Below are 21,289 nucleotides of genomic sequence, written 5' to 3'. Positions count from 1 at the left end.
TCCGCTTGATACGCTATACTGTTGTACCTTCGGGATATCAAGAAAAGTCATTTGTGAAAAAAGTGACTTGAGTTTCGCGTGGCCGATGTTTTCGGAATTCATGCTGATTGGTATGGAGAAGGTCATTTAATTCCAGGTACCTCATCACATTTGAGCTTACAACAGATCGATGTCAAGGATATACTGGACGATAGTTCTGTGGAGCACTTCCGCTACCCTTCTTGCCTTCTTGTAGACTCGTTTGAATTGTGCTATATTTCAACTGCTGGACACAGTTGTTTGTTCGTGGGATCTACGGTATATTGTGACTAAAATAGGGGCTAATTCAGCTGCACATTCTTTAGAACGTGATAGGGATTTCATCAGCCCCCAGTCCACAAAACTGCAATCATTCTTGAAATGTTTTGTCTCACGAAGGTTCCGACGTTATTCTCCAGATCTCATATAGTATATGTATATATAGTCACTTTTACAAATGATGATTTAGCCTGGTATTGAAATCAGTTTGCTATAAAGGCCTGAACCCTGTCACAAAATCCGATATTTGGTTCAAATGGCTCTGAGCACTATGGGACTTAACTTCTGAGGTCATCAGTCCCCTAGAACTTAGAACTACTTAAACCTAATTAACCTAAGGACATCACACACATCCATGCCCGAGGCAGGATTCGAACCTGCGACCGTAGCGGTCGCGCGGTTCCAGACTGTAGCGCCTAGAACCGCTCGGCCACTCCGGCCGGCAGTCCGATATTTCGTAAGCTCGTAGAGTTCAGGGTGACAGAGAATCTGTAATGCATGGATATCATACCCATTTACCGCAAAAATTTAAAGCAGATCCCCTATATTAATGACCGTGCAGAATAAGGCCGACCTGACTGTGTAGTCCTTTGATTAAAAAAAAATGCGTATCAAAAGCAAATTTTAGTACAGAGATCGTTCTACAGATCATATAAAGTATGCTGAAACTTGAGAGGAACCTGTGGCTTTCAGAAACAAAGATAATGTCGAGAGTGACGTAAGAAAGCATTACAGGCCAGTTGTTGTTTTCAGTATACATAAAGATCTGTACGACAGTGGAGCACTTCAGTTTGTTTTTCTGCCGAACTCTTACGTAACGGAAAGTAGCATGTAACTGCAGGGAAGTTCAGAGCGACAAACAATATATTCACTTAGTGCAATCAGTGTCAACTGCTCTTACGTTGGAGTAAATGCGACACCATAGTTATGCATAGGATCAGAAATCCGGAAATTATGGAGTCTTTGCTAGGAAAACAGGGCCGGACACAATCACAGCATTTAATTACTGTGCCCGACAAAAAAGTGAAGCACCCATAAGAGGAGCAGTAAACGAAATGAAACTACACGGGCCGAGAGAGTACGTGAAGTTCTTTCATTGACTGCAGTATCGAGTCAAATATAAAAGAACTTGGCATTATGAGCCCACTTATCAGCACTACGTCGTACCCACTCTGGCGAGGATGCAAGCACTGACTGGGTTGCGAAATGTGCCTCTCCTGCGACACGCTAGTCCACAGCTGATGTAATTGGACAGAGTTGGCACTGAGACAGAGTTGATTTCCGAGCTGGATCCACATATATTTTATTGGGGACAGGTCTAGGAATCTTTCTGGCTAAAGAAGTGCCTCAACATCACGCAAACAATTCACAGAGACACATGTCGTGTAAGGGCGAGCATTGTCCTGTTGAACCATGACGCCACGACACCCACAATCACTAACGGCCGTGACGCGAAGTCATACCCGATGGCTCCCCACACCACGACACCAGGAGTAACACCGCAGTGGCTCTCCAAAGCAGAGGAAGAGTTGGACCTCTCCCCAGCTCGCCGCCATAATCGGCGACAGTGGCCATCCGGAAAGTGCAGAGCCGCAATTAATTGCCGACCGCAATGCGATGCCATTCATCAGCAGTGCATGCTTCCCCGTTACGGCACACTCCGACACAAACGTTTGTAGTGTGGTGCTGACAGCAGCCTACGCATGGGGCGATAATTCGCTAGCCTGGGTGCTGCTTGTCTCGGACAAATGGAGCAGGATGATACAGAATGTTGCAGGGAGTCCATTACTTGTTCTCCAATGGCAGCCACAGGCGTGAATGGACTACGATGTGTTTATTACGCAATACGACGATCCAAGCCGAAGGTGGTCAGTCGTGGTCGGCAAGAACTTTGACGATGAGTGTTCCTGTCCTCACGTTCGCACTCAGTTCAATATCGGGCCTCTGCCGCATCCGAATCCCCTACAAGTTGGATACTGAGCGATTCGCCAATCCAATCCGGCCAAATGGAGAATCACAGTGAGGCCCATTTCAAACTCTATCAGGTGCTGATAACCCTGTCTCACATGAGTAAGCGGCATCTCCGTGTACTTTGCAGTGATCTCTCAACATCTGACGCTGTCCATGCCAGTTATACAGAGAGTAATAGAAAAGTTTTGGAATACAGTTTAATTTATTTAATTTTTTCAAAGTAATTTCCGCCACATTGAATACACCTCTCCATCAACAAAAACCTGTTCTGGCAAGTTTCTGTAGGTAGTGAGGCACTCTCGTTGTCCCAACCCCTCAGGAGGTCCTCATCACCTGAAAACTGCGATCCTTTCAGCTTCATTTTCACATGCTGGAACAGTGAAAAGTCGCAAGGAGCAAGGTCTGTGCTGTAAGGACGGTTCTCAAGAAGTTTCAGTCCTGCAACCTGCAAATATTCGGCGCATGCTTCTGCGCGGTGAGCTGGAGCGTTGTCATGATGGAGGAACCCAGTGTCCATTCTTGACTTCGGTTGCAGGTTCTTCAAAGACTGAATGACTTTGGGCAGGCACTGCTCAGGGTACCACTAAGCTGTGACTGTCTTCATTGTGTCCAAAACAACACGCTCCACATTTCCACTCGATTTGGAAGAAAAATCAGCTATCATTTTCTCCTTTACTGATTGGGATTTTCTGACAGCTACGAGTGTGTCGTCATGTTTAACCCTTCTAATACCGTGGGGTCTATAATGACACCAGACCGTAATTTTCTGTAAAATATACCTTATTTTCTATTTCTAAAAATTATGAAAAATTCGGACTTTTCCTGAATTAAGTAATGGGTTCGTAATACATTAATATAACTTTTTGAAAATATTTAGTTTTGCAGAAAATCAAGAGAGAACCACTGAATACCATTGGGGTTAAATGCGACCCCATTTCTCTCTTGCGGTATTATTATCCAATAATGCTGCATTGAATCCGTAACTGTTGCTGTATTTCCTTTGTTCTATTCTTGTAAATATTGTTGTAACGTGTGATTGTTGCCAATACTTTATAAGCCACAGTTATTTGCTCCATACAAGTGGAGACTACTATTGTGTATGTTGCATTTAGTGCAAAATGTCTCGTCACCTTTCCGAAGAGGAAGTGCTTGAAATATTACTGCAGGATAATCCTCTATCTGGAGGATCAAATAGTGATATCAGCCATATAGTTTCTTATGTCTCATGCAGCGATGGAGAAATTGACGTCTTAGAAGAGAATATTCCTCAATCAGACGGAAGTTCAGAAGAAGATTTGGACAGCGCAGCTGTCCAGCCTGAACAGAGAGTAACACATATTTCTGACTTATATGTAAATACAATTGTATTTTTGTAAATGTTCGTTAGGGTCTAGTGCCAAGATATACCTTTTGTATTTTTTATTTTTTTATTTTGTGTAGGTGTAAAAACAAAGAAGAATTGTGGCACAAACACGAATTGAGAAGAGCTTGTGGAAGAGAAGAGAGATGGAACATAATGCGAGTAAAGCCAGGTCCAACAAAATTCGCAGTGAAAAATGTAGACTCCATCGAGTCAGCTTTTCAGTTGTTTCTTAGGAAAAACATTGTTGATGTAATTCTAAAGTGGCCTAACAAAGAGGGTAGTCTTGTTTACGGTAGTAAATGGGAACCAGTAGATGCTATTGAACTGAAGTGTTTATCGGTGTATTGATCCTAGAAGGTGCTTACAAGGTCCATAATAAAGCAGTTACACATCTGTGGAAGAAAGAGGATGGTAGACCCATTATTAGTGAAGCATTGGCTAGAAATCGGCTAGCCGGAGTGGCCGTGCGGTTCTAGGCGCTACAGTCTGGAGCCGAGAGACCGCTACGGTCGCAGGTTCGAATCCTGCCTCGGGCATGGATGTGTATGATGTCCTTAGTTAGTTAGGTTTAATTAGTTCTAAGTTCTAGGCGACTGATGACCTCAGAAGTTAAGTCGCATAGTGCTCAGAGCCATTTGAATCATTTTTTTGCTAGAAATCGCTTTACGCAAATTTCAAGATGCATCCGATTTGATGACCCAGATGTAAGACGTCACAACCATGCTCCTGACAAGCTGGCTCCCATTAGAGAAATATTTGAAATGTGGGTACACACATTTCAAGAAGCATATGTTCCTCACAGCAACGTAACAATTGATGAACGACTTGTGGCATTTCGTGGCAGATGTCCATTTCGGCAATATATTCCTTCAAAGCCAGGAAAATATGGGTTGAAATTATGGGCTGTATGTGATAGTGTAACGTCTTACGTTCTCATCTCCAAGTTTACACTGGTCGACAAGAAAATGAATCCCGTGAAGTTGGTCGAGGCAAGAGAGTTGCTTTAGATATGGTGAAAGGCTTAGGAAACAACGGCAGAAATGTAACAACTGACAATTTTTTCACTAGCGTTAATTTGGTGAGAGAACTTCTGAAAATCAATCTCACAATTAGAAAAAGTAAAGGAGAACTGCCACAAGCTTTTACTCAGACCAAAGGTCGAGTCAAATATTCATCATTTTTGGATTCAGAGAGCATGCTTCAATTGTTTCATATTGTCCGAAAAAGGGAAATTGTAACTTTTCTCAGTACAATGCATTCAAGGAAGGAACTGGAAGGTCGTGAAGAATGTAAGCCAGTAATGATTCTGAATTGTAATAAAACAAAATCAGGAGTAGATACCATGGACAAGCTGGTTAGCAGGTGCACTACAAAGAGGATGAGCAGAAGGTGGCCAATAGTATTATTTTACAACATGATTTATATCAGTGCACTGAATGCATTTATCATATGGCTACATCTTACACCAGACTGGGCAGAAAGGACCAACTACAAGAGACGGGAAAGCAGCTCGTCGGTAGAAAGCCAGACAAAATTATTTCCCCAGTACTTCCATCAACAGTACAGACAAAAAAAGAGAAAGGTGTCTGTTTTGTAAAAGGTCTGAGGATAGAAAATTCACCGATAAATGTTCAAAATGAGGATATTCTGTGTGTAAAACCCACTCTGCAGTTTATTGCTGTAAGTGTAATGCGTCATAAATGTCAATTCGGAATTTAATCAAAAATGTTTGTAGTTTCATGAGAATCGTTTGTAAATTTTACGGAAATAAATAATTTTAAAAAATGCATTTTAATTTAATGTTATGTCACTGACATCATGTTTTAGATTGTGGAAAAAATAAGGAATGTTTTTATTCTACCATTATTAAAACTGTCCTTAATAAAAAGATAAAGTCCGTTGGGGTCATTAAAGAGCGCAATGGTACTCAGTGTAACAAAAAAAATACTCGGTATTAGAAAGGTTAAAGACCCAAACTTTGTTTTGAGTCTTAGTCGGCATGTCGTATTAGTACAGCCAAATCTGGTCACCTGTCACGATGTTATTCACATACTGATATGGTCCCTTAGAAAACTTCTTTAACATCTCCCGGCACCAAGTCACACGTCGTGTTATCTGCTCTTCCGTCAGTCTATGCGGCTCTCAGAGAAAACAAAGTTTCTTTTCTTGCAAATGATCATGCAGAATCGAACGAATTGCTCGTGCATTTAGCCCTAACGTAACCTCTATCATCTTATGGGTCACTCGCCTGTCTTCGTCTGGCATTTTCCTCACAACATCAATGTTTTCCTTCGTAACTGATGATCGTGGCCTTCCCGTCCTCTCAGCGTCCTCCAGAGTGAAATTTCCTCTTTGGAATTCTCTGTATCACTTGAATATAGTTGTAAGATGTGGACAGATACATCATCGACTGCAAGAGCTATTTCTTCAAAGCACTGGCCTATGTTTAAACCATGAGCTAAATTGTACCGCAAAATTACTCGAATCTCACTTCGTGACCACCATGCCATAGCAAACACTTCAAACAAACCCTGCTAGTGCACGACTGCGCCCACAGATTTGGCACAGCGGCTACAGTGAAAGTATGAAGTATAATCAGAATACAGCAACAATCAGCCTCCTGCGACTTTGCAAAGTTTCCTAGTGCCCTCTGTATATCCTACAAGGGCTGGTGACAGCACTAAATACGAACAGTACTGATCCATTCTGCTGGGCTTTCTACATGTCATAGAGAATTGCAAATCTTATCATTTCCATACCCGCCGATGGAGCATACGTTTAGGAAGTTACGCTGACATCCGATCATCTCCTCTACGCGCTTCACGTTTTTTGTCAGGTGGTGTAAGTAGACGCTACAATGCGAAGAGATATGAAGCGGAACGAACGCTCAAATCAGTGGTATGGAGATCTAGTGGACGCCTTACTTTATTCATTTTTATCTGTGAAGTTAGTTATCGTGACAAGACTGTGGCCATAAGGCCTAACATACATCTAACAGGGAGTTGCTCATATTTTATCTATTGTTTTACAAGTAATTCTACTTAAGAGTATGGAACGTTCTTTCTTGTCTGTCCTTTGAGCTAGGGATGGGAAAAACCGACCGGTTAAAACCGATAACCGTCTTTCCGTTCTGAATAACCGGTATTTTTCGGCGTTTGTTTGGTTTCGGTTAAGACAGATAGTTTTAATTTTTTACTAATAACAATAAGAAACCGATGTACTACAATCCATACCATCACTTCTACAATGTTTTGTTGTTAAATAAGTCTTTTCTAAAAGAGAGCCGCACGGCTTCCCTCGTCGGACGTTCGAGTCCTCCCTCGGGCATGGGTGTGTGTGTTCTCCTTTGCGTAAGTTATTTTAGTTTAAGTTAGATTAATTAGTGCGTAAGCTTAGGGACCGATGAACTCAGCAGTTTGGTCCCATAAGACCTTACCACAAATTTCCAATTTCTAAAAGAAGAGTAATTTTTATTCGCAAAATTTACGTTGGTTTGAAAAATAGGGTTATTATAGAAAATGGGAAAAGAGATCAGTGCTATTTTAATAACAAAGCCGACAGAAACGAGCAACACTCAGCATAAGAACTGGTACCTTGTGTACGTGGTAGTTTCTCGCTTTTGTCGCCGGACATAATTTGTATTCCAGAATAGCACCATCCCTAGACTGGAAATATTTTTACGAAGTGACGGAGCAACTCGTTTTGAATAATTAAAGATTTATCTGTCATTTTTATGAAATAATAAAAGAGGAAGGAAATTATGGTAGCAGTAATAAATTAAAAACTTAAGAGCAATTCATTCATAATATACAATAAAAACAGAAAGTATTTCATCTGCTGCCTGTGTCTACATAATATACCTTTATCTGCTTGTATCCCTTGAAAACGGACAACTTACACGAAAAACAGAATTCTTCGATCTCAGTTTTCACTCTTTATCACTGACTATTCGTAGCGCCCAAATAATAGTATGATCGCCCATCACACCGTGATTGTTGAGCAGAGGTTCAAAAAATGAGAATCATTGGGTGAATACTAGTGCTTTTATCATCGAGCGAGGTGGTGCAGTGCTTAGCACATTGGACTCGCATTCGGGAGGACGACGGTTCAAACCCGTGTCCGGCCATCCTGATTTAGGTTGTCTGTGACTTCCCTAAATCGTTTCGGGTAAATACCGGGATGATTCCTTTGAAAGGGCACGGCCGACTTGCCTCCCCCACCTTTCCCTCATCCGAGAGGACCGATGACCTCGCTGTTTGGTCCCCTCCCCAGATCAGCAACCAACCAACCAATCACTTACCACTTTGCGAGAAAAGCAACGGACGGTGAATGAACTAAGTTCTTTTATTTGCCTTTTTAATTTAATATCATGATTCTGTGTATCTTGAAACTGAGAGAGTCAAAAAATTTCATGCTTTTATTCGATTTATACGTTTATTACAGAAAATAATAGAATAAAAAATCGAAACTAGGTTATTTTAGAAACCGGTTATTTTGAGCGGCTTTAACAGTCAGCTTAAACTGGCGAAACCGATTGTTTCAGCGGTAATCGTCATCAATACAAAATTCGCGCTTCCGTCGAGTGACGCGACGTCCCATCACGGCTGCTACAGAGTACGTTAACATTCACCTTGAAAACCGGTCGGCTGTCAGTTCTGCGCACGGAAACGCACGCCCGAACTCTTCCCAAGCTATCCGCTCGGGCAGAACAACTTGATTGATCGCTGGGATCCTTGACTACCGAATTCCATAACACCTCTCCCTAAGGGGGAACATAACTTGCTTCCTGTACCCCACGAGGACTGCTGGCCGACTCTTGGTTTTGTTAGCTCTAAAAATGTTACACGAAATTATTTAAAATTTATCCCTTTCAGCCAGTTAGAATCAGGAGCAAGTGACAGGCATTTGTATTGGCTATTTCCTTTTTTATTGGCCATTTTCTTGCATAATTAGTAGCGCGTCTGTAAATCTGGCCTAGACGCGCGTTGGAAAGTACAGGCCATCATGGGAAATCACAAGCCCTTATCGACTGCAGGCACAATCCATTTAGCAGGATTAGGGAAAAGGCATAAATGTAGCTGTGCCGCGCGGGTTAGCCGAGCGGTCTTAGACGCTGCAGTCATGGACAGTGCAGCTGGTCCCGGCGGAGGTTCGACTCCTCCGTCGGACATGGGTGTGTGTGTTTGTCCTTAGTATAATTTAGGTTAAATAGTGTGTAAGCTTAGGGACTGATGACCTTAGCAGTTAAGTCCCATAAGATTTCACACACTTTTTTTTTTTTTTTTTTTTTTTTAATGTAGCTGCCTTATCCAGACACCAGAAACAGGTCCCGGATTACACAAAGCAACTGGACTGTCAATGATTTGTTTCAAGAAGAGCTGAAACGAGACCACTTCCAAGACGCTGTTGTATTCTAGTCTTGAGTCCTACTAAAATTTTTAGGATCCCACCAAATTTAATTAAAAGAGCAAATCAAAGGAATTCTGGAAATATTGGCCCTCTCTATACTAGACATTTGTTTTGACCCATGGTGTTATCAAAATGGAGAAAACAAGTTACTCAGTGACATCAGCATGTGCAAAATAATAAGATTCATAGCTATGCTATACTGATATCATTCCAACGAAATTGTCAACTATCAATCTAACAAAGTGAGAGCGCCTACCCGTCGTTATTGGTTTCGTTCAAGTTAAGCCTTGGCCGGAAATAAAAGTTACAGAATTGGATGCTCCAGATGATCAAGCGTTCAGAAAATATAGCATTTCTGTCGCTGGTCAGGTGACACATTAGCCATTTACTCTGAAGCGCCAAAGAAGCTGCTATAGGCATGTGTATTCCAATATAGACATATATAAACAGGCAGAATACGGCGCTGCGGTCGGCAACGCCTTATAAGACAACAAGTGTCTGGCGCAGTTTTTAAATCGGTTAGTGCTGCTACAATGGCAGCGTACCGTGAATATCAGGAATCCGGTAAAACATCAAATCTCCGACATCGTTGCGGCCGGAAAAACATCCTGTAAGAAAGGGACCAACGACGATTGAAGAGAATCGTTTAACGTCACGGAAGTGCAACCATTCCGCAAATTGCTACAGATATCAATGCTGGGCATCGATATGGGCTTTCGGAGCCGAAGGCCCACCCGTGTACCCTTCATCACTGTACGACACAAGGCTTTACGCCTCGCCTGGGCTTGTCAACACCGACATTAGACTGGTGACGATTGGAAACATGTTACCTGGTCGGATGAGTCTCGATTCAAACTGTATGGAGTGGAAGGACGTGTACGGGTATGGATACAACCTCATGAATCTATGGACCCTGCATGTCAGCAGGGGCTGTTCAAGCTAGTGGAGGCTCTATAATGGTGTTGGGCGTGTGCAGTTGGAGCGATATGGGACCCCTGATACGTCTAGATACGACTCTGACAGGTGACACTACACAAGGTCACCTGCATCCATTCATGTCCATTGTGCATTGCGACGGACTTTGGTAATGCCAGCAGGGCAATGCGACACTCCACATGTCCAGAACTGTTACAAAGTGGCTCCAGGAACACTCTTCTGAGCTTAAGCACTTCCGCTGGCCACCAAACTCCCGAGACATGAACAGTATTGAGCATATCTGGGATGCCTTTCAACGTGCTGCTCGGAAGAGATCTCCACCCTCTCGTAGTCTTACGGATTTATGGACAACCCTGCAGGATTCATGGTGTCAACTCCCTCCATCACTACTTTAGACATTAGTCAAGTCCATGCCAGGCCGTGTTGCGGCACTTTTGCATGTTCGCGGGGGCCCTACACGATATTAGGCAGGTGTACCAATTTTTTTGGCCTTTTCAGTGTAGTTAGCGGACGTTTCACGCAGCAGGTGACCCAGCGGAAAGAAAGACGAGGTGGAGGTCTCGTCGGCAGCGAGGTCATTAGATACGGAGCACAAGCTCGGATTAGGGAGGGATGTAGAAGGAAAGCGGCTGTGTCCTTTCGAAGGAATCATCCAGCATTGGTCTTATGCGGTTTAGGGAAATCACGGTGAACCTAAACCGGGATAACCGGACGCGGGTTTGAGCCGTGGTCCTTCCGAATCCGAGCCCAGTGTGCTAACTTCTGCACCAGCGCCCTCGGTAGCTGAAAGAAACAGAACGATAATCGGAGGGTCGTGAGATCGAGTAACTATGTGAACAATTTTTATTTTCAGTTTTTGCGTTAATTACACTACAAGTGGACTGCAATAATGCTCAGTATATTGTATTTGGTAATATTTTCATAGATTATGAAAAGAAAAAGAAAAGGAAAAGTTAGGATTCAAAATAAATTTTGAAGAAAGAATTGTTCTACAGCCTCCATGAAAGGCCCTGCAAACAACTTTCGAAGAAGAGATTGCAATAAAAGTGTCCGATCAGACAGGTAAGTCGAGAAATCTCGTTTGTAGACGTCAATCAAAGTACTCTCTTTAACGTCACGTACAATACAGTATGTACATTCGCATGTTCTCCATCCAGTTTGCCAATACCAATCGACTTACAACAGAAATCTGGACCATCGAGGAATAAAACTAGTTCTCGTGAAAAGATAGGATACGAACAAAGTAATCCATTAACATACAGCGGAATGTGCTGTAACACTATCTATAGTCTATCCATGTGTACAAGAGAGTAATGACTCATTTAAACTGAAGACTTAAAACACGGTGGATGAGGACGCTGCAACATATAGGAATGTTTCCATTACTTCATCAAAATCTGGAAAACTTAGAACAGCCTTATACAAAAATTGATGCGTGGAAGCCCTACGTGAGGGAGAACAAATTTCTTCCGTAATTCATCCGTGGGGTAGACAAACAAATCCATAATCATACGACGATATGTTTCAAGATGAAGGAGGATTGCCATTGTGCAGTATTAAAGTGATTTCACCAAAATGTACTCCGCTGTTTCATCCCTGCTATGTCTGTTTTTATCATTAGCTAAACAATTTGATCAAAAATCTACAAAAGTGCTCAGTCTCATCGAGAGAGAGAGAAAGAAACCACATCCCGATAAGACTTCATCATTGTACATCACCAGCAATCCTCACCGGTATATGGCGGAACTATGCATTACGCGTGGTTTGCTGCCAAACAGTGCGATGAGAAAGAACTTTTTATCAATGCAAACCAAGTCTGTTTTTCTATAGAAACTTTAAAACAATATGTGATTGTACAAACAAGGCATTTATAACGTGTGCAAGATGCCAAGAAAATCGCTGCTCTCTTGTTTTTACTGTGAATATCACCTCACCGCGTGTATATGGTTCAGATGGCTCTGAGCACTATGGGACTTAACTTCTGAGGTCATCAGTCCCCTAGAATTTAGAACTATTTAAACCTAACCAACCTAAGCACATCACACACATCCATGCCCGAGGCAGGATTCGAACCTGCGACCGTAGCGGTCGCGCGGTTCCAGACTGTAGCGCCTAGAACCGCTCGGCCACCTCGGCCGGCCACCGCGCGTATATCATCAACTGTAAAATATTGAAAGTATCTAATTTCATATACGAAGTTCTTGTGTACGCCTTACAATCCCTTCTTGGAAATTTATTTGCCATATAAAATTATACTTTGTCTTTTCTTTTCGTGCTCTATATGTAAATATTAACAAATGCAAAATAGTGAGCATTATTTCAGTTTACTTGTGATGTAAATAACGCAAAAATTTAAGATAAAAAGTTGCCACATAGCGACTCGACCCCAGAACTCTCCGATTATCGTTGCGTTCTCATTGCATTGGGCCACTCGCTTCGTTGAAACTACGACCTTAAATGACTCATACGTCACACGACCTGTGACATAAATGCTATATTTTCTAAACGCTTGGCCACCTGGAGCACTCACTTCCATTTGCTGCCAAGACCTGCATATACAATAAATGTGAACGTTGATGATAAATAGGTGCAGTCCCATTGTAAACTAGAACTCATGTTACGCTGCAGATCAGTCTGCCATTACAACTAAGATTTCGTATCTCATTGCCATCGCCAACTTACGACCAAACTGTCACATTCCAACTTAAGTTAAATCCACCTGTCACTACAACCCACATTCCAAAAAGTAAAATAGAAGCATACATGTTGCCAGTATTCTGTTCTATCTTTCTCTGCGCACTATGACGTTACACGTCACATTATTACGTCACTGGTCCAAGCCGAAGACCGGTATCGGTAGTTTCAAACCTTCCGTAATTCTGATGCGTACTGCTCAATTTATCTGTCGCTTCAGTCAGTGGAAGACTGTTCTGGGGATACTTAGGAATCTTACGAAGGACGGCGTTCTATTCGGGAATCGCTACTGGATAAATTTAAGAACTAGGTACCCTAGACAAAGATTAAAATGATACTGTTGGCTATGATTTACCTCTAAAGAGGACCGTAAGGGCGAGATGCTAGAGATTAGATTGCATACGGAAGAGGAGACAGTTATTTTTCACGAATTTCGTTCGTGTGTAACGGGAAAGGGAGGCAGAAATAACGGTACAATGCTCATTCCGCAATGGAATTTACAGATTGCGGAATATCTATGTTGATCTAGAACTTGATTGCGTGGCCAAAAAAAAGTCTTTCACGCAACTAGAATTGCATCAATCCTGAAGAGGAGGAGATTGTTGTGACGCAAGATGTATTACGTTCGCTGACGCACTTCGCGGACACTGGTTCATCTGATAATGTCAGCGAATCTGGAATTTGACACGACTTCTACGCAAGCGGAAGCAGTTGCAGCGGCCTCAGCCGTACGTCGCTTGAATTACGTTGCAGCGTTTTAGATAATCACACGTGCACTAAACAACTAACAACGCAAATAATACTAACAGTAGGAGATTGTCTGAAAACACCCTGTACTACATGTTGGGAAAATGAAGCTGGCATCTAAAATATTTGCAGTGGGTCTGACGCGGGATTGGTGCTGGTGATCACACAAGATGCTGGAAACGGCCACCACTGACATCGACACAACTCCGTGCTTGATTTATCACACTGTGGGGCACGTGTCTGAGGGGCAGCAGCAGCAGCGCTTTAGCCTTCTGCTGTAGCTCTTCCACTGTGTCCCTCCAATTTACCACGGAGGTAAACATCACGGGAAGAGAGATCAGGTGATCGAGGTGGCCAGCAGTTTGCACTCCCTCTGCTGATTGTCCTCTCTTCACAGAATACTTCATGCATTCGTGACAAAGTTGACAAGGTGGTGGATGCAGTTGCTTCGTTTGCTGAAAATATTCATATAATCGTCCATTTGCTGTGAGTTGATCCACACGTCGATTAAACAGTTTCTGGAAGTACCTATTAGCATTAACAGTTTGGTGAAAGAATCGTGTTACGATGCGGACACTAGCCATTGCGCACTAAACATCAATCTTGAGACTGCACAATGGCTGTTCAAAGTACTGATGTTGATTTCATAATGGCGCACGTTCTGCGAGTTCACATTCCCTGACAGGCTGAACCAAGCCTCATCTGAAGAAATGAGAAATTAAGGATATGCAAATCCTGATTCCACTTCAGTCAGACCATCGGCAGAACTCATCCCTTAAACGTTCGTCTGGGCACTTTAACTCAAACACAACAGTAAATTTGTAAGGATAAAGATGCAAGTCCTTTTTGGTTTTGTTTCGACACGCCGATCTTGTAATTCCCTCTTGCACAGATAAACGGTGTTGATATTTCGTTGGACTTTGTTCCACGTTTTTCTTCACTCGAGAAGCGTTTCCTGATTTTCGAATTGTTTCCTGATAGTTACGGTTTTTATTCGCTACAGAGCCCCTTTTTCACCACTTTGTCTCTACGTGTTGCACTGCAGGCTTTGCTAAAACACTACCAATCATAAACTCTTGTGAAAACAGTTCCGCACATTTCCACAAATTGTTCTTCGCATAACGCCCAACAACTTGCCACCATTTTTCGTTGCGATTATCTGGTCACTAAATACGTCTGGTCCTCTCACTGACTCAAAGCTAACGACACAGCGAAGTACTCGGGACGGAGCAGGTGGGAGATGCGCGAGCGCAGACACATGACATTGCGACAGCAACCATTTGCTGCATTCAAATAAAGGTTTCCAGCATTTTCTGTGATGAACATTTCTCCTGATCATTAACAATGGACAATTCCGTGGCGGTCTTACAAATACTTTCCTGGCCGATTTTAGTTTGCTCATCCTGCCATTCTGGAACTAATCAGAATTTCATGGAACTCCTATCTCAATCACAGCTGCACCTGGCGACAACAATCTCTAAGTAGATTTTGCTTCTACTGCCGGTATTACCGTTCCTTTAAAGCAGGAACAAGTAGAATCTTTAGGTGTTGTTGTGGTCTTCAGTACAGAGACTGGTTTGATGCAGCTCTCCATGTTACTCTATGCTGTGCAAGCTTCTTCGTACCCAAGTACCTACTGCAACCTACATCCTTCTGAATCTGCTTCGTGTATTCATCTCTCGGTCTCCTTCTACGATTTTTACCCTCCACGCTTCCCTCCAATAGTGATGTGGTGATCCCTTGATGCCTCAGAACGTGTCCTACCAACCGATCCCTTCTTCTAGTCAAGTTGTGCCACAAATTCCTCTTCTCCCCAATTCTCTTCAGTATCTTCTCATTAGTTACGTAATCTACCCATCTAATCTTCAGCCTTCTTCTGTAGCACCACATTTCGAAAGGTTCTATTCTCTTCTTGTCTAAACTATTTATCGTCCACGTTTCACTTCCATACACGGCTACTCTCCATACAAATACTTTCGGAAACGGTTCCTGACACTTAAATCTATCCTTGATATTAACAAATTTCTCTTCTTTAGAAACGCTTTCCTTGCCATTGCCAGTCTACATTTTATATCCTCTCTACTTCGACCATCATCATTTATTTTGCTCCCCAAATAGCAAAACTCCTCTACTACTTTAAGTGTCTCATTTCCTAATCTAATTTCCTCAGCATCACCCGACTTAATTCGACTACATTCCATTATCCTCGTTTTGTTATTGTTGATGTTCATCTTATATCCTCCTTTCAAGACACTGTCCACTCCGTTCAGCTGCTCTTCCAGGTCCTTTCTCTCTCTGACAGAATTACAATGTCATCGGCGAACATCAAAGTTTTTATTTCTTCTCCATGGATTTTAATTCCTACTCCGAATTTTTCTTTTGTTTCCTTTACTGCTTGCTCGATATACAGATTGAATAAGATCGGAGATAGGCTACAGCCCTGTCTCACTCTCTTCCCAACCACTGCTTCCCTTTCATGTCGCTCGACTCTTATAATTGCCATCTGGTTTCTGTACAATTGTAAATAGCCTTTTGCTTCCTGTATTTTACCCCTGCCCCCCTCAGAATTTGAAAGAGAGTATTCCAGTCAACGTTGTCAAAAGTTTTCTCTAAATCTACAAATGCTAGAAACGTAGGTTTGCCTTTCCTTAATCTATTTTTTTAAGATAAGTCGTAGGGTCAGTATTGCCTCACGTCTTGCAACATTTCTACGGAATCCAAACTGATCTTCCCCGAGGTCGGCTTCTACCAGTTTTTACATTCGGCTGTAAAGAATTTCGAAAGCTTCTATTCTCTTCTTGCCTAAACTATTTATCATCTATGTTTCACTTCCATACATGGCTACACTCCATACAAATACATTCACAAAATACTTCCTTAAACCTAAATTTGTATTCGATGTTAAGAAATTTCTTATTTTCAGAAACGATTTTCTTGCTATTGTCAGTATGCGAAGCTTTTATTTCGTCACTTTGAACTTTAATTCGCTGTCCAAATTTCTCCTTGGTTTTCTTTACTGTTTGCTCAATTTAAAAACAGATTAACATGAGCGCTAGCATACAAACCTATTTCACTCCCTACTCAACTACTGCTTTCCTTTCATGTCTTTCAACTATTAGTTCTGCAGTCTGGTCTGTATACAAGTTGCATATAACCTTCTGCTCCCTGTATTCTATCCTTGCTACCTTCAGCGGGACAGAGGGTCTGTTCCAGTCAATATAGTTAAAAGTTTCCTCTATATCTATAAACGTTGTAAACGTATGTATGCCTGTCTTCAGTCTGTCTTCTAAGATAAGTCGTAAGGTTAGTACTGCTTCGCATGTACGTTCCTCTAGAACCCAAACTGATCTTCCCTGACGTAATTTACTACCGATTTTTTCGTTCTTCTGTGAATAATTCGTGTTGGAACCGTGACTTAGTGATCTGTAATCCCCATATTTGTCAGCACCTGTCTTCTTTGGAATTGCGGTATTACATTCTTCTTGAGCTCTCACGATATTTCGCGTGTCTTATGTATTCTATATACCGGAAAGAATGGTTTTGTCATATAACATTCTTCTAAAGATCTCAACAATTCTGAGGAAATGTCGTCTGCTCCAAATGACTTGTTTCGACTTTGATGCTAAAGTGGTCTGTCAAATTCTTCTCGCACTATCACATTTATATCTACTTCCTCATCGTTTTCTTTGTGATTATTTTTAAGTTGGCTTCCTGCATTTAGCCCTTCCGTATATTCCTCTCACCTTACAGCTTTCCCTCGTTTACTTAGTACTGGCTTGTCATTTGAACATTTAATATTCAAACAGCTTGTTGTCTTTCCTCCAAATGTTTCTTTAATTTTCCTGTAGTAGGCGTCTATCTTTATTATAGTCATATATACTTTTGTTGCTCTGCATTTCTTCTCTAGCTTTGCTATTTTGCTCTTTCTGGCAGTATTATTTTTAGACGTCTGTATTCCCTTTTGCCTGCTTCAGTTGCTGCTTTTTGATATTTTCCACTTTCGTCAATTAAATTAAATATCTACTGGGTTTTCCAAGGAATTTATTTGTCCTTGTCTTTCTGATTATTCGATTTTCTGTTGCCTTCATTATTTCATCTCTCAGACCCACCCATTCGTCCTGTATTGTATTCTTTCCCCTGTTTCAGTTAATCGTTGCCTAATATTGCCTCTGAAAGCCTCTAACCGCGCAAGATAGTACAGTGGTTAGCACGTTGGACTCGCATTCGTCAGGACAATGGTTTACATATTTGCCATCCTGAAGTACTAGTAGGTTTTACGTGGTTTCCCTAAATTGCTTAAGCCTAATATCGAGATGGTTCCTTTTAAAGGGCACGTCCGAATTCCTCTCCTACCTCTCCGTAATCCGATCTTGTGCTCCGTCTCCAATGATCTCGATGTCGACGAGACGCTAAACAACTTCCTTCCTTTCTTTTCTCAACTAGCAGCAGTTTTTTCAATTTATGCAGCTCCCGTATCCCTAATTTCGTACCTTTCTGCAATTTCTTCATTTTAATCCGCATCTCATAACCAATAAATTAAGGTCATAGTCCATTACGCACTTGGAAATGTTGTGAAGATTAAAAACTGGTTTCAAAATCTCTGTCTTACCACTATATAATCTATACGAAACTTCTGGGTCTTCGCGTCTCTTCCACGTACACAGCTTCTAAAATTAAGCGCTAGCAATGTTAAATTCTGCTTTGCGCAAAATTCTACCAGGATGGCTTTCCCTTTCATTTTCTTCCCTCAGTCTATGTTTCCCTAGTATTTCTTCTTCTCTTCCTTTTCCTACAACTGAATTTCAGTCTTTCATCGCAATCAAATTTTCGTCTCCCTTAGCGATCTGAGTAATGTATTTTATTTCATCTCACAGCCTGTTTTCTTCATCTGCGAAGCTGATAGCCAAATATACTTGGACTATTGCGATGGTTGTTGGCCTTGTGTCCAGCTTGATTATGATAATGCTTTCGTTGTAGCTAATCCGCATTCATATTTTCTTACTCATTGTTAGGCTTGTTCCTGATTACTTATACCATATAGTCCTCAATTAGAGTCACAGTTTATTACAGAATATTATATCCCAATCGAAAGCATATGTATGATATCAAAGTGAATTAAAAGCTTATCTCTACATGATGTACGAGTTCTCCGAACTGTTTTGATCAGAGTGTGTCAATAGTAAACACGGTGATAGCAGATGTAAGTGGCAGTTAACAAACATGCTAGTTGACTCTCACTCGTGACGGCAGGCTTAGAATCGGTCGGCCACAGTGGCCGGCGAGTACTGTTAGGGGCGCTGTTTTAAGAATTTTTGAAATCGACTGAGTGAGTACGTATCAAAGGGGTTAAATCACTAAGTTTGGTTGAGACACTATAAAATATCAATAAGCACCTTTTGGTAATAGTTAATTTGAAAAGGACGCAAAGGAATTAACCTTTGATAACCGGTCATCTATTGTCATTGTTCTGTACTGCCACGTGGTTTATGAGATCTCAATTGGACGCAAGTGAATTGACAAAGCAATCGAACAGTGACAATCTGTCATCTTTCACCGTACGAAGAAGGTCCGCAGTCACAGAGGTACTGCTAGTGTGCTGGATATACAGAGAGTACGGTTTGGGATGTATTCGTAATGAGACGATCTGAAGGGAAAGATCGCATAGGAATTCTCTCCCGAAAAGGGCAGCCAGGGAAGCAAAATGAAAAAGAAAGGTGGGTAATCATAAGAAATCCTGAGCGTAATTCTCTATTAAGTGCGTCTAAAAATCATTTCATCTGGTACATATATGTTATAACCAAGTAGGCGAATAAACTATCTGGACTGTTACCAGAAAAGAAGGGTACAACAGAACAGCGGCAAGGAAAAGTCGTACGTGACCAAAATGAACCGAGGCAAAAAGACTACGGTTTGCAAGGAATCACGTTAACAAATGATCAGAGTTGTGGGCTGATAAGAGGAAATTCAAGATCTTTTCAATACATGGAAGTACTGTGGTGTGGCGAAAGTAAATTACGAACTGCACGCTAAACATTTCCGACCTGCAATGCACGACGGAGGAACTGTTTTCGTACAGGGTTATATTTCGTCACCTCGTGTGGGAGAAACCACTTTCTTGGACAGTACGTTAAACAAGGAGGGATTGGCTTTCATCCCGAAGAAAATTTTGGGTAAGTTTGCAGAAATGTTGCGGGTAAGAATTACATCCAAATTTTTCCAAGATAAGACTGAAAGCACATGCCACATCTCGTGAAAGAATGGGTTTTTTAAAACTGTTTCTAAGTTATTCGGACAACAGTTTGGTCGCCCAAAGAAAGTTTATGGAACGAACACAATAATACAAGGAGTTTTCATGTGGAAAGACTTAAAAAAAATATGCGAAAGAAGAACAGGAACTAACTGGGCCTGAATACAACTCAAAATATTGTTGGTAACATACGAGAGCGTTCGCAAGTGGTTATAAAGCAGAGGGGAATATCACATTATCATTCCTGTATTCGAAAACAGTTATGTTGTCCCCGAAAACTGAACACACTATATTTTAATGTGCGAATTCTTAATTAAGAGAATACTGTCTTGTTCTATCACCTAAGAAATTATATAATGCATTTTACGTTTATCGAGAGAGTACGGTTTTCAATTTCTGGATTTTATTTTGTTTGTTAAATGTATATGAAAAAATAAAAGATAAGTCACATAATTGAAGAACGCGAGTATAAATGACAGCCACTATACATCGCTGCGCGTGCATAGCGACGCCGAAATGTGTGGCACGGGAGCGCGAGTGAACGCGCGTGTCGGTCAAGTGGGAAGGGGACGGCCTTGGAGTCATTAAAGGCTGACCACGTGAGCGACGGACGACGTGTCGGCCTCCCGCGAAGCGGCCCCCTGCGGAACAGCTGAGCGACCGTCGGCGAGTTCAATGCGCGGCTCGCCGGCCTGTATCTACAGGCGACACAAAAACGGCCATTCATAGGACACACTTAGCACCTGGAGCCATTATGTCTGACAACGAAATGATTCAAAAATACTCCTGTTCTCGACTTATTTGGTTCAAACAAGGGAAATGTATACCCAACAGGTCACCGAGTTTGCTCAATTGCAGAACGTACTTAGATGTAACTTCTGCTGCTCTAATAAGATGCACTTCTCTAGCGTTTTCAAGAAATCATAGTTTAAAGTTACACGAGCCTGTGGAATAGCGCACGAGAGCGCCAACCACCGAGCAGTGGCATTAGTGCAGTTGGCCGATGCGACCTAGTCTTGAGTACTCCTTGTGTGTGTGGGATCCGTACCAGGTCGGATTAAAGGAAGACATCGAAGCAGTTGAGAGGCGAGCTGCTACTGTTACCGATAGGTTCGAACAAAATGTAAGTGTTACGGAGATGGTTAGGGAACACAAGCGGGAATCTCTGGAGAGAAGGCGACTTACTTTTCGAGGAACACTACTGAGAGAATTGAGAGAACCGGCATTTGAAGGTGACTGCCGAAAGATTCTACTGTCGCCAACACTCAATGTGCGTCAGGACCCGCAGATAAGATCCGAGAAATTAGGGCCCGTACGGAGGCATATAGATAGTCGTTTTGCCGCGCGGGATTAGCCGAGCGGTCTCAGGCGCTGCAGTCATGGACTGTGCGGCTGGTCCCGGCGGAGGTTCGAGTCCTCCCTCGGGCATGGGTGTGTTTGCGTTTGTCCTTAGGATAATTTAGGTTAAGTAGTGTGTAAGCTTAGGGACTGATGACCTTAGCAGTTAAGTCCCATGAGATTTCACAAACATTTGAACGTAGATAGTCGTTTTACCGTCGTTCTATTTGCGAGTGGAACAGGAAGGCAAATGCCCAGTAGTGGTACAGGGTCCGCTTCGCCACACA

The sequence above is a fragment of the Schistocerca cancellata genome, chromosome 1 (genome assembly GCF_023864275.1).
Source record: "Schistocerca cancellata isolate TAMUIC-IGC-003103 chromosome 1, iqSchCanc2.1, whole genome shotgun sequence".
NCBI lineage: Eukaryota > Metazoa > Arthropoda > Insecta > Orthoptera > Acrididae > Schistocerca > Schistocerca cancellata.
This window is presented reverse-complemented; position numbering follows the sequence as displayed.